Source organism: Myxocyprinus asiaticus, chromosome 13 (assembly GCF_019703515.2).
Source record: "Myxocyprinus asiaticus isolate MX2 ecotype Aquarium Trade chromosome 13, UBuf_Myxa_2, whole genome shotgun sequence".
NCBI lineage: Eukaryota > Metazoa > Chordata > Actinopteri > Cypriniformes > Catostomidae > Myxocyprinus > Myxocyprinus asiaticus.
This window is the reverse complement of record NC_059356.1, coordinates 20,606,377-20,621,507: the sequence shown is the minus strand read 5'-3', so window position 1 is coordinate 20,621,507 and position 15,131 is coordinate 20,606,377. Positions and strand designations below refer to the sequence as shown.

Here is a 15,131-nt window from a genome sequence, read left to right as displayed (position 1 = left end):
ACCCGAAGGGGTGGAGCCCAGCTGAGGCTTCTGCGTCCGACTGGACGAGCCCACTCACCGATGCTGCGCTTGAGAGCTCATCACCTTCGCGGGCTCCGAACAAGAGGTCGAACTCGCCGTGAGACGAGCCGGCGGGCTCATCCGGAAGCCCGATCGGGGCAGACGAGCGTGCTGGGGAATGGGAGGTCCGTGGGAGGAATTCCGGCGGAGGTGGTCACACTGGGGTCCCAAAATCGCCCCCAGTGCTAGCCGCGCTGGCCTCATACACGCATGTAGAAGGACCAGGGCGGGGAGCCACTGGGGTGGCGCAAGCCGCGACCGCATCGTTGCCATGGACATGTTCTCACAATGAGTACATGACCCATCCACGAACGCTGTCTATGTGTGGGCAGCGCCAAGACACGAAAGACAGCGATCGTGACTGTCAGAAGGCGAGAGATAAAGACCGCAACCAGGAATAACACACAAACGGAAGGGCATCTTTAAAAAGATGCTCCGTGTGTGCTGCTCTTTTAGAGAAATATACTCTTTTTTTAGAAAATACTCTTTTATTTCTGCCGAAGCACCCAGGGGCATTCTCTGCAGTGCACCTGGGGGAGAAGCCGCTTAAATGCGCTGTCAGATCCAGCAGAGGTGAATGAACAGCCGTGGGAATTCAGCTCAGTGAGCATCAACCATTCGGCTCCAAAGAGAAAATCTGAATGAGTGGTTGCATACCAGCTCCTTTTATACCCATATGTTCGGGGGAGTGGTATGCAAATATGCTCCCAAGAGTGACCCCTAGTGTCACTACATCGACACAACGTCGAGTGAGTGACAGTTAGGGAACAGTAGATTAAGTAAATTAAGACATTTGAACTTATGTGAACATTGACATTTTAAAGTATTTGAACACTTTTTTGGTTGTCAAACTTAGTAGAACAAGACCACAGTTAATGTGATGAACTTCATACATTTCGAAATTCCTTTGGGTCCAGATGTCGGTTGGATTGATATTTTGTTATCTAATGCAATGACATTCAGATGTTTTTAAGTAATTACTTTTTAGGTCCACAGTGTGTTTTTTAGAAATGTTATGGTGCTACAGGTGTTAGAGTAACGTTTTTCTGTTATTCTTCACTTTAGACAAGAATACTGGCATTTATAGTCTATATCTCTCATATAATGTTTCCCCGCTGGAACAAAGATTGCCTCAATATTTAATCAATAGCACCTGAGAGCCTGTTTGTTATGTGTGCCCTTAAAGCTGAACTACAGCATAAAGCAGCCATTTCTGCAAGAAGTGGCACCTTGCCTTCAGTCCCTGCTTAGCTCAAACACAAATCTTCTTTGATTTGCACACCAATTCAGCATCCCAAAATGACAGATGTGGACTCTGAAAGTGAACATTCTGACCGTTTGGGTCTACCCGCACCCTAGTGTTTGAAGAATGAGCCAGGACTGCTGCTTAACCTTTAATTTCACAGCCATTACATTTCACCAGGTTCACTCGCAAACTCTTAAGAGTGAAATAAGGTGGGTTGGACAAGCATGCCAACCTCACTGACTAGGGATGTGCAACACTACATATTTCAGAACTGACTAGTCAATTTTGGGTTTGTCTGAACGATCCGATAAACCTGATTAGACAGGTCTAACATGGTCTTTACAGCAGGGCTATCCCTATCCCTGAGCATTTAGCATTTGCTTTCACATTCTTTGAATACTGTAATTTCCTCTCCATCAAACATGATCAAGTGCTTCCCAAACTGAGGCAGTGTATGGCAGTGGTGTGCAGCTCAGGGCCAGTGAGTGACGGTGAAGAGAGGCACCGGAGGCTCATCACTAATGGGACGAGATAAACACGACCATGGCGAAAAACATACAAGCCTGTTGGGTCTTAATACGAGATCACAGTGAGGAAGCCTGAGGCTAAATGGCATTTTCAAAGGCACAAAGTCTACTCCCAGGGACTGCTCTTCCAAATACCCTGAAGTCTTCAAACAATGCCGCAATCGCAACATCTGCAGTCCCTGAATTAACACAGTCCCGTCGCAGCACAAATTACAACAGGATCTGATGTTCAGGTGGCCTGATTGCAGATTTAACATAATGCAGGCTCCATGTAGTAATTAGTATACAGTACATTCACTTTGTGCAAATTAATGGAGAAAGGCAAGACCGTAAAAGTGTTTATAATTTTTGTATGGAAAAAGACTGTTACAGTAAAAACATGTTATTAATTAGTTAACTGTAAGTTACCTTACTTTACATAGAGAAAAACTGCTTAAACAGGACACATTTAGTGTAAATTTACAGTAAAATCCTACAACAATAGTCGCTTTCCCACATACAGCTTTTACCGGAAAATGTATGTATTTTTTTATTTTTTTATTTAGAAGTCATGTGTAAACAGGACCCATTGGGGAATACCGGTAAATCAGCTCTGGCAATATCCCAGAATCAGACATTTTAACATTATCATAGCATTACCATAAGCATGAGTAAAAAAATTACCAGTATAGTCACCATAGAAATGTTCATGACTTTTTAAGAATTTACTAATTTCTTACAGGAACAGTAAGGGATTCTACCACTTATGATAAAATAACTAGCCTCTTTCCGGAACAAGGTATACAAACGACGGAAAGCAAGGCAATCTGCATAACAGCTTGATGGTTTAAAACTCATTCCTGGCAAATGGCATTACAGTTTATAGACAAGTGAGAAGTTTGAATTACCATATTTTATGGTTAAAAATATATTTAACAAGACAAGACAAATGCTTTTAGAGAAAAGTATGAATCATCTTATTTTTCACAGTGAAAAACTGCAAAAGTACCTACGGTATATGACCTCTACATTGACTTTAATTAAACGTACTGTAGGGTCCATGTGCAAGTAAATGGAGAGTAGTTGGGTTAATTTTCCTGTCTTGTATCATCTCGGTGTAGGATGTACGCACAATACTAAACCCAAGTGACACATCCTGAAGGAATCTGCACTAAAACTCTCATTACAGAGGACACAAAGATTGCAAACAGCTGTGCATGTAAGATTTTAAACACATACACTGGTGCACACACACATACGTACTAAGAAACACCTGTTTAGCTAGCACTGTGTTTTTTCAATGCTCTAAGTGAATATTAAAGTACCATCTCTGATCTTGCCTACACAAGTCCTCCATTGAAATAATGTTCGTCTTCACTTTAGAGAGAAGAATTCTTTGCCTCAAGAACACCCAAGGAATCTTTTACCCAAAAATGACAATTCTGTTATCATTATCAAACCTATATGGCTTTCTCTCTTATGCAGAACACAAAAGATGTTACGCAAAATGTTAGGGACTGACAGCCTTAGTCCCCATTCGCTTTCATTGTTTGGAGAAAAGATGCAATGAAAGTGAATGGTGACATTCTGCCTAACATCTCCTTTTTGGTTCCATGAAAGAAAGTCAAATGGGTTTTAAACAATGATGACATAATTGTATTTTTGGGGTAAACTATTCCTTTAAAAAGTCCAAAAGTCAATATGATCATCCAATCGTTCATCATCACTATAATCCTTAAAAATTAAAATAAAATAGACCAAGGAAAATTCAATAGTTTTTAGTGACCAAACATTTCTTATTTCCTTGAAAGCAGCCCAGTCATCCTGCTTTTGAAAAACTGTTTTGCACTCATTTTCTGTGGAAAATAAAATAAGGAATGTAAATATTAATGCTCAATGTGAATATTCAAATACTACTGCTTGCCTATACAAATCACCCATTTCAGTAATGTTAGCCTTCACTTTGGAGAGAAAAATCTCTGCTTTGACCTTTAGCTCCAGAACGCCTTAAAAAGTCCACAGGTCAATATGGGGACACATGTATATTTTCTTTTAATCAGGGCAAGAAATATTGTGCCACACACAATAAACAATTTAAATCACCCACAACAGTGAAGCTATTCAAAAAATTAGATTATGATTGGTTGGTCCCTGAGCTGGGCTTGTTGACAGAAATAGTGTCCCTTGCAATAACTCACAGTCATGGGGGGAAACAATATGTCTAAGGAGTGGTCTGAGTTACACCTGCAATATGCTCAGGCTCTCAGCCTGCCATGACAAATGTGAAACAAGGCTATCCCCTTGATGCAACGCCTGAGCCCTAGAGTAAATATGAGACAAACAAACCAAATCCACTTGTTTTATCTGGTGAACGGATTCAAGGGCACTGAAGCCACACATACAGTAGATCTTCAGAACAAGTCGCTGCATGCTACACGGCAGCAGAACATGATTGAAAACAACTCTGTTCCACCCCAACTACTTTAGCAGCTCTGAAGAAGCAAAGATAGGTGAAAACATTTGTACTCAGTGCTGGCAGACTTTCAGTTTTAGTTTTACAAATAATCATATTCACTTACAACAAGGTTCCCACACTATTTGACAAATGAATTTCCATGACTTTTCCCATCCCTTGTGATGACTGGATAAGGATTTTTCAAGGAAATATTTTCTATAAATTAAAAAAAAAAAGAAATGAAATTTTCATTACTTTTTAAGAATTTATTCATTTCCATGACTTTTTGAAGGCTGGTGTTCACAATTTGAAAAATGTCTCAATATTTCCAGGTTTTTCAGCTCCATGGGATCCCTGTTACAAAGAAGAACCAAGAAGTAACAGATAACAGAAGTAAAATGGCATTCTTTGAATTTTACTTTAAACTTTAAACGTATGTAGACACCTCCTTCTATTAGCATGTTTGGCAATTCTAGTAATTCCTGTGTATTCAAGTTAAAACAAATCTTAATGCTACAACATCCTATGAAGAGAATTCCTAGTGGCAAAATATTTGTGTTAAAAAATAAATAAGTTTAAGCCATCCTTTTTTGTGCAGGCTATCGTCTCTTCTCACAATTCATTGAGCAAAACGGACCTACGCAACATTTGGAAACAAAAGGACGAGAAAGCAGTGTTAAAATGATCTTTTCAGAACCAGTTTTGGTTCGACATTCCCCAGAGTACAAAGTGAGGTCCTTAAAGATTTGATTTATTGAGTCTGGTTCGGAAGAACTTGCACCCCACTGAACACATTGTGTTGAATTAAAACACTGACTATGAGTCAGGTCCCATCATCCAACATGAGTACCCAACCTCGCTGATGCAACTGAGTCTAAATAGGAGCATATCCCTGTAGTCATGTTCCAACATCTAGTAAAAAGCCTTTACATTTTTTTTTTTATTTTGTTATCATAAATTCTCCTCCCTGCCCAGTAGGAGTAGGAGTTCTATGCACAAAGAATGCAAATCACCAAAAACAGAAGCAGGAGAAAGTGAAGGAAAAATGACTTAAATATTCATCTGTTTCTCACCCACACCTATCAGATAACTTCAGAAGACATGGATTTAACCACCAGAGTTGTCTGGAGTACTTTTATGTTGCCCTTATGTGGATTTTGGAGCTTAAAAATTTTGGCACCCATTCACTTGCATTTTATGGACCTATGGAGATATTCCTCTAAAAATCTTAATTTGTGTTCAGCAGATGAAAGAAAGTCATCCATATCTGGGATGGCATGAGGGTGAGTAAATGATGGAGAATATTCATTTTGGGGTAAACTATCCCTTTAAGTTTCCTATCTTTTGGAACTGCCTTTATTTAAAAACATAAACAATGATTCTTTAAAAGGCTGCATACGAAGGCTGCCCACTAGGATTTGGAACGCAGCAAATATTTATTTTATAATGTGCAAGTAAAAATATGTCAAAATGTACTTTACAAGTCTGTTTCTCTGTTCTGCCCCATGACGAACAAATGCAGCCAGCACAATGTGCAGGCACACAATCTACTCTGAGCAGATAGCACATTCACATCCAGTGCATAGCCAACATACTGTATCTGTCTATTAGACTGATTCCTTGATAAACAGCTTGTATGAATTTCATTAGATGGACCACAGACAAAATCATTTTCTGTTAGGAATGAAGAAGGGTAATATAAGCTTACACAGAGAGTGAATCGGCCAGGCAAACTGCCAGGTATTAAACATGACCTGTTATTCCTGGTGCCTGAGACCTGGCAAAATAAAGAATGGATTTGCAGGACTTTTTTTTTTTCCTCTGTAGACAGTCCAAATAAACTGTTATGAATATTTAGGAAAAGCAGTTTGCCTCGATCAGGGACACCCTTCGCCATAATCATCCTTTGAAGAGAAGAGAAACTGAAACGGACTGGATGAGTCATTCTATCATCAGTTGAAAACTGATTACTTGATTGATTCGGCTGTGGACTACATTCATGTATTTCATTCTATGACAGAGGTGAGAAATGACAAAATTACTCTATAATTATCCCTTTATGTTGCCATGACAGCAGGATATTTAAACACGTTTCAGCCCAATTGAAAATGCACAGCCCCCATACTGTACTGTACATCTACATGTAATAACTCCTATCCTACCTTTGTTGCTGTCGCATTCAGAAATGGTATTCTTGTATTGTGTGGCAGCTATTGAACATCGATGGAAATCATCTTCCACTGTCACTTTAATTCTTTATCATCTGTTAAGACAGTTATGATATAATGGGTGAAATAATGATGTAAATGACTTTCCTTTAGGTTGAGAACAGCTGTAAGCCTCTATCTGTACAGATAAAACAGTCGGCTACTGTCTCCTGGATTCATGTTTCTGCCTAAATGTTTTCCAAATGGATGCAGAAAGGAGCGCTCACATTAATAATTATAAGTGTGCTTTATTAATGCAACTGCATTCTTGAAAAGTACTGTTTGAATTCCTTTTTTGCATTTTTGTGAAGTTACAAGTTTGCATACTTAGACAGACTTTTGGTGCACTGTGGCATACTGTTTTTCATTTTGAAAGGAAAAAGTTATAAATGTTCTTCCAAAATGCCAAACTATTTCCATGGCACTGATTCAGTTGACTTGAGGCACCAACAAACATTTCAAATTAGTTTAATTCAAATTAGTAGTACATTGCCATCAAAAACAGATCAAGGCCTATGAAAATTGCATTTTTTTATTTTTTATTTTTTTAGGAAAAAAGGAAATTGTTTGTTAACATTACCTTTTTTAATTATGGTTGTCAATCCTTCAAAAATGTGATTTATTTAATTATATGGTATGCTGGTCAATTAATCAAATCAATTGCAAATAACTGTTGTATTTTCTGAGAAAAGCCCCCAGATTACGATAATTCAAAGACAACATATTAATGTATTGTTGCAGATGAGTAAAGCATTAAAGGGGTTGATATTCAGACATATAAGAGGTAACTGTGCTATAAAAAATACTGTAAATTTCAGAACTCAAAACTTCCTCCCCAGTCTAAAAAGAGCATTTATAGTTCCTGGAATGTCTCGTTTTGAAAACTGTGTGTTTGTGCATTCACAAGACATTTCTTAGTTGTATTTACACACCCCACAACATTCGCACCCTTGACCCCGCCCACTGGCATTCAGTTTGAATTGTAAACAGAGAGGGAGAGAGATGGGCCTAGTGTGACCAATTATTTCTGAACACCAAAGGGGACACATCTGGACTATTTTGAAGATTTTTTGCATATAACATGCATAAGACAGATGTCTTTGACCGCTGTCATGTTTATCGCGCTGCTTTTAAAAGACATGGTGTCAAGTTACAACTCAGAAAAGGAGATGCCATTCAGTTTTATTCAGCTGCTCTGTGTCTTTCTGTTCTTGCGCCCATCTGTGCTATTTTTAATTGTTGGTGTATGTAAACAAGCACTAGCTGGAAGTCTTTGACCATTTGGATGCGTTTCTAGCAATCTGCGCCTCAGAGCACCTATGTGTGTACATCATGCTTCACTGTGCTGTGGACTGTGTGTGTGTGAATATCAGCATGGACTGCTAGTGAACCAGTCATAATACGATTCAAGCTTTCCAAAGGAACTGTTATTGAAGAAGAATGGGGCAGTTAAAAACACTTGGACTTGACAACAGTTTAATTCATGAATATTTCATATGTCATGACTGTTTGATAGTTTATGTTGCTGCTGTGCTTGAGTGAACCGTTGGCATATTTGGATGCAATGTGTTGGATGTGTGTTGTGTAAACCCTGAAATTTTGTTTTATAATGTTGTGGAGCACTTCTTTATTCTCTTTCGATTGAGTTTCAAATATGGCTGTATTCGAGGGGCTGCACAATGTTAGTGGGTGTTTACCTTGAAGTTTTAAAGAGATGCGGAGGCCAAATCTGAGGGTTTGAGACAGAGGGCCAGAAGCAGGGTGGAAAATTATCATTTATTACTGTAACAAGGTTAAAATAGGAAAGAAGGAGGTGGGAACTGGCTGAACTGTCAAAATAATGTTTAATGAAAACAAAAAGACACAAAAAATAAACGCACACACTGCAGCTACGTGTCTCTCTCTCTCTCAAACTGCCACATTCCGCTGCACTCATTCCTCTCCTCGGCTGATTAGCCCGATTGGGGTCCGGGCATGCATAGTCACTGTCTGGCCCCGCCCTCCTCCTCGTCACAATTACTAAACCAAAAGTGGGTCGCAGGTCTATTTGGACTGGGTCGCGGACAGAGGGAAAGAACAATGACATGGTTCTCCCATTGAAGATTTTTCGGCGGCCGCCCAAGTGATAGCCTATTTAGGACTGCCGAGGCAAATTTAATGAAAATCTCACATTCAGCAAAAGGCTCCTCATGATGATCTGCACTGCGATACTTTCACGGTGTGATTAAAGCATTGGCATGAGTGTAACAGTACCGGCTTGCGCTAATGACCAGATCTGCTCTCTGGCACATGCGCAACAACCAGCATTCCCTCTATATTGCATCAAAATTGATTTGACCAATTTCAATTCTAGTGAAACTTTTCATGTTTAAAGCGTTACGGAGGAAGTCAAGTCAAACCACTCAAACAGCAGGCAGCCCCGACATGCCAAATAGCACTGAGGAGGAAAAGAGCAACACAGCGCTATGCGCTTAATTTCCTTACATATCATCACATTTACAAAATTGTGTCACGATTTTACCAGAGTAATAGGGACTGTTACAAAATGTTATAGTTTCATATGAAATAATCTATAGGTAGAATCTATTAGACCTCATTTTTATATCAACAGTGGCAGATAGAGTTAAAGTTTCAAAATGTGTTTCGGCTAGTATTTTTTTCATAAATACTATAATATAAGACTAGCTACATTGACCTAACCATGGTAATGAGGTGCCTTTACTCCTGTGTAATATATATGTTCTATTTGAATGATGTTAGAAATTAGAAATAAAACTGGATAATAAAAGGGCTCATTTAAATAAATATGTTCTTAAATTTTTAAAAGGGGGGGAGAAAAAACTTCATGTCACTTTTGTTGTTGACATCACCAACAAAAATAATGTCACTTGATGCATGTCCTTGAAAACCATGAATAAAACTATGCAACACAAAAAGAAATGCGACCCAGCATACATTAAATACAGGTTCCCTATCTGTCACTCACTCGACGTTGTGTCGATGTAGTGACACTAGGGGTCACTCTTGGGAGCCTGAGACACCTCTGGTCTTTGATAAAAGGCCAATGAAAATTGCCGAGTGGTATTTGCATGCCACTCCCCTGGACATACGGGTATAAAAGGAGCTGGTATGCAACCACTCATTCAGATTTTCTCTTCGGAGCCGAACGGTCATGCTCACTGAGCTGAATTCTCACGACTGATCATTCACCTCTGCTGGATCTGACAGCGCATTTCAGCGGCTTCTCCCTCCTCTGCACTGGTGCACTGCAGAGAACGCCCCTGGGCGCTTCGGCAGAAAAAAGAGAGTATATTTTCCTGAGTATATTTCTCTAAAAGAGCGGCACACACGGAACGTCTTTTTAAAGACGTGTCTTTTTAAAGATGCCTTTCCGATTGTGTGTTATTCCTGGTTGCGGTCGTTACCTCCCAACTTCAGATGGTCACGATCGCTGTCTTTCGTGTCTGGGCGCGACCCACACGGAGGCAGCATTTGTGGATGGTTCATGTTCTCACTGCGAGAACATGACCATGGCAACGTTGCGGTCACCCCAGCGGCTCCCCGCCCCGGTGCTTCTACTTACGGGTTTGAGGCCAGCGCGGCTAGCACTGGGGGCGATTGGGGAACCCAATGGGACCGCCTCCGCCGGGTAACCCCCCGCAGACCTCCCATTCCCCAGCACGCTCGTCTGCCCTGATCGGGCTTCTGGATGAGTCCGCCGGCTCGTCTCACGGCGAGTTCGACCCCTTGTTCGGAGCCTGCGAAGCTGATGAGCTCTCGAGCGCAGCATCGGAGAGCGGGCTTGTCCAGTCGGATGCAGAAACCTCAGCTGGGCTCCCCAATTTGGGGTTGATTGCCCAGTCACAGGCTGATGCAGAGATGACGGACATGCTTTCCCGGGCGGCCGCAAGTGTCGGGCTAGAGTGGAACCCTCAGCTCTCCCCCGAACCCTCGCGGCTCGATGACTGGTTCTTGGGCTCGCGGCGCCGCTCCAGTGCCTTTCTTCCCGGAAGTGCACAAGGAGCTGACAAAACCGTGGGAGGCACCTTTTACTGCCTGGTCCCGATTTCTCAGTTCCTCTGCCCTCACTACCCTCGATGGCAGGGCGGCTAGGGGCTATACAGTGATTCCCCCGGTGGATAAGGCGCTTGTGGTGCACCTATGCCCGCAGAACGCCGCCACCTGGTGTGGACGCCCAAAGCTCCCGTCCAAGCCCTGTAGGTTCACGTCATCCCTGACGGCCAAAGCCTACAGTGCTGCTGGACAAGCCACCTCTGCCCTGCACGCCATGGCTCTCCTGCAGGTCCACCAGGCCAAGGCGCTAAAAGAACTGCACGAGGGTAGTTTTGCCCCAGATCTGATGCAGGAACTGCGCTCGGTGACCGACCTCACTCTCCGAGCGACAATGGTCACGGCGCGGTCTCTCGGGTGGACGATGTCCACATTAGTGGTCCAGGAGCGCCACCTTTGGCTAAACCTGGTCGAGATGGGTGAGGCCGACAAGACACGGTTCCTTGCTGCCCCCATTTCCCAGGCTGGCCTATTCGGCAACACTGTCAAGGACTTTGCCCAGCAGTTCTCGACGGTGAAGCAGCAGACGGAGGCTATCCAGCATATCCTGCCCCGGCGCGGCTTAAGATCCCGCACCCCGTCTGCTCGTCGCCAAGTGCGTCCACCTGCGGTGACTGCACCGGCTCCGCCACAACCCGCCCCTTTGGCCCGGCCCCAGCGTGGAGCCCACCGCAGGAAGCAGACATCACCCGTCTCACGGCTGGCCGCCAAGAACCCACGAAGGTCGCCAAAGCGCCCCTGAGACGGGCGACCCAGGGTCGACGAAACCCACTGCACTGGAGCTGGTAGTAAGACCACTCCATCCCCCGGCCCTCCACCTCATTTGTTGCCTTTTCATTTGATTTCGCTGCATGCCCAAGTGGCTGCAGTACCCAACAATTCAGCAAAAGAGTGGTTTCCTCCTTCCCTGGGTCACATACCCGGTGTGCACGATCGTCATCACGACCACCGTCCACCTTTTTTCCCTTGCTGGATTGGCGCTACAGGGGCGGTCTCTCCACCCCTGCGTGCCCAGCTGTAGCACACATCCACCCCTGATGTAACAGTCTCCACGGGTTGCGAGGACAGGCCTCTTCCTCCCCCGTCCAAGGCTGTTCCGGGGGTGGTCACAAGGAGCCAGGTAAGTGCTTCGATGTCCCTAGACTCAGCACGGACATGACATGGTGTGGCACATCGAGCTCCGCCCCGCCGCGAGGCCCCACCTGCCGGTACATCCGACGACATTGTCCCTTTGGTCCCCCTCGCACGGAACTTGGATGCGTGGCTTGCGCTTTCCAATCTGTCACGATGGCTGGTCCAGACCGCCCGACTCGGCTACGCGATTCAGTTCACCAGGCGTCCACCCAGGTTCAGCGGTATCCACTTCACCTTGGTGAAGGACGAAAACACTGCTACCTTCCGCGCGGAGATCGCCACCCTCCTAGGGAAGGGTGCGACACAACCTGTCTGTCCGGCCGAGATGAAGAAGGATTTTACAGCCCCTACTCCATCGTACCGAGAAAAGGCAGTGGGTTGCGGCCAATCTTGGACCTGCGAGTACTGAACCGGGCTTTACACAGACTCCCGTTCAAGATGCTGATGCAAAAACGCATTCTGGCGAGCGTCCGGCATCAAGATTGGTTCGTGGCGGTAGACCTGAAGGATGCATACTTTCAGGTCTCGATTCTACCTCGACACAGACCCTTCCTGTGGTTTGCATTCGAGGGTCAGGCATATCAGTACAAGGTCCTCCCTTTCGGGCGTCTTCACGAAGGTCGCAGAGGCAGCTCTTGCTCCATTAAGGGAAGTGGGCATTCACATTCTCAACTATCTCGATGATTGGCTAATCCTAGCTCACTCTCGGGACATGTTGTGTGCACACAGGGACTTGGTGCTCTCGCACCTCAGCCGATTAGGGCTTCCGGTCAACTGGGAAAAGAGCAAGCTCCTCCCGGTTCAAAGCATCTCATTTCTCGGTTTGGAGTTGGATTCTCAGGTTCCTGAGAGGTGCCAGGAGGCTGCACCCCTCCAGACCATGCCTCGTTCCCTCATGGGACCTCTCTGTAGTTCTTCAGGGTCTAGAGAGAACCCCCTTTGAGCCTTTGCAGTCAGCTGAGCTTAAGGCACTCTCCTTGAAGACTGCCCTCCTGACTGCGCTCACTTTCATCAAGAGGGTAGGAGACCTGCAAGCGTTCTCTGTCAGCGAACGTGCCTGGAGTTTGGTCCGGGCTACTCTCACGTGATCCTGAGACCCCGACCGGGCTATGTGTTGCTGTGTCCGGTGCGCGCTTTACGCATCTATTTGGATTGCACGCAGAGCTTTAGAATCTCTGAGCAGCTCTTTGTCTGCTTTGGTGCACAGCAGAAAGGAAGTGCTGTCTCCAAGCAGAGGATCAACCACTGGCTCATTGACACCATAGCTATGGCATATCACGCCCAGGACGTGCCGCCCCCGGTAGGGCTATGAGCCCATTCTACCAGGGGTATAGCAGCCTCCTGGGCCCTGGCCAGGGGTGCCTCTCTAACAGACATTTGCAGAGCAGCAGGCTAGGCAACACCGAACACCTTTGCAAGGTTCTACAACCTCCGGATGGAACCGGGTTCGTCCCAGGTAGTGGCACGCAATACAAGCGGATAAGCCCGGGATAGCCGGCCGGGTGTATCACTTGCACATAGCGCCTTTCACCTTCTCTGAGCTGAAGACGTGCGCCATTAATTCCAGTAGTGTTCACAAACTATATTCCCTGGTTGCCTTCTTCCGAGCCCTTTGGCAGTCGAGTTTTCGGAGAGACTCGCTGCCGGCCCAGTACACATGATAACTAAGAGCCCTGTTCTGGGGTAGGTGCTCCACATGTGCCGGTTCCCTGTAGGTAACCCCATGCGATGTATATCTTCCGCTAATTCGTTTCCCTTTTGGCAAACTGCATCTTCCTTGGGCAGAGCCCCCTCTGCCACAGTCTCCATGTTTGTAGTAGCTCCTCCCCCGTTGGGTAGGATCTACCATGAGACTTCTCCACATGGTCGGCAAGACCATGTGACATATTTTCCACTTAAATATCCCCCCCTCTCTTTGGGCGAGGTGTGGTCTCCGCAGTGTCCTCCCCTTGGGAGGGACACCCCCCGACTAGACCTGGTGGCCCAGTCGGATAATCTCCCTTATTTTTTAGGGAGTGGAAAAAAAGAAGGGGAAAATAGGCCACGACTGGGTTCGCCTGTCTCTATCTTTTGGGTAGTCAACTTGTCCCGAAAGGGCCGTTCAACACTCATAACTATGTTGGGGGAGGTTACGTGTCGGCCTGGTGCACTGGCTACGAGGCACACAGTTGTCTGCCTGTCACACACCGCAAGTTCACGTAACACAGTTCAGCCTCTGTATAGGGACCCCTAGTGTCACTACATCGACACAACGTCAAGTGAGTGACAGATAGGGAACGTCCTGGTTATTTGCGTAACCTCCGTTCCCTGATGGAGGGAACGAGACGTTGTGTCCCTCCTGCCACAACGCTGAACTATCTGCTGAAATGGCCGGACCTTGTCTCGGCTCCTCAGCATAAAACCTGAATGAGTGGTTGCATACCAGCTCCTTTTATACCCGTATGTCCAGGGGAGTGGCACCACTCGCCAATTTTCATTGGCCTTTTATCAAAGACCAGAGGTGTCTCGGGCTCCCAAGAGTGACCCCTAGTGTCACTACATCGACACATCGTCTCGTTCCCTCCATCAGGAAATGGAGGTTACGCAAGTAACCAGGACGTTTTGTTTTACCATGGTGGGTTGCCACTTGATTTCCAATGTAAAATCTGGGTCCTGAAGCAAAACCAGTTGAGAACCACTGTACTAAACTTTGACAGTTTTGGTGCAAAAAGCTACCGACATTATCATTGGACCTCAGGGAAGATAATAAAATTATTTAAAAAAATAGCATTTATTGACCCTTTTAAACATAGACACTGCAAAAAGTCTTTTTTTAGAAATCAATATAATGTTTGTTTCATGTACATATCACTGAACATACAGTAAGCCTATCACTGCCCTATACTCCACAGCAATCCATTTTGCAATATAGTTTGGCAATCTGTTTAAGGTAGACTTTGGGGCCTTCATACAAAATGTTCTGTCTTTGCTTACTTTTAATTGCTGGTCTTTGTACACATTCATTAGACAGATGACTTTGGACATTTTTACAAACACGTGTCTTACTGTTTTTGAATGCAAGAACACGTTCTGTGTGAACGGCTCCTTGATCTATATTGATTGTTCTCAGTAAGTGTGGTTTGCCTAGGTACGTAATTTTTTTTAAATGAATTATATTAAATGAATGTATTAAACTGACAGCTTTGTGACTGACAATTCCTGAAATAGACCAAAGAGAATTCAATAGATTGTTGTGGTCAAACAGAGACATTCGCCTTTCTTATTTCCTTAAAAGCAGCACTGTCATCCTGCCTCTAACAAGACGATGTTGCAAGGACACTTCAAAAAACCTTTGAAGGGGTCGCAGCTCTTGACTCATCTCACAAAAGGTGTCTGCTTGAATATGATCAGAGGGATATTTTAATCTCCTGCCCAAAATGAGAGCTCCGCTGTGTCAGGCAGACTCAGGAAGG

The 15,131-nt window shown here is 44.5% G+C and overlaps 1 protein-coding gene across 1 annotated transcript in view; it reads right to left on the bottom strand.

Moving 5' to 3' along the window:
- LOC127450172 (protein sidekick-1-like) overlaps positions 1 to 15,131 on the bottom strand; it is a 539,544-nt gene that overhangs the window by 323,132 nt on the left and 201,281 nt on the right. The window lies entirely within an intron of this gene.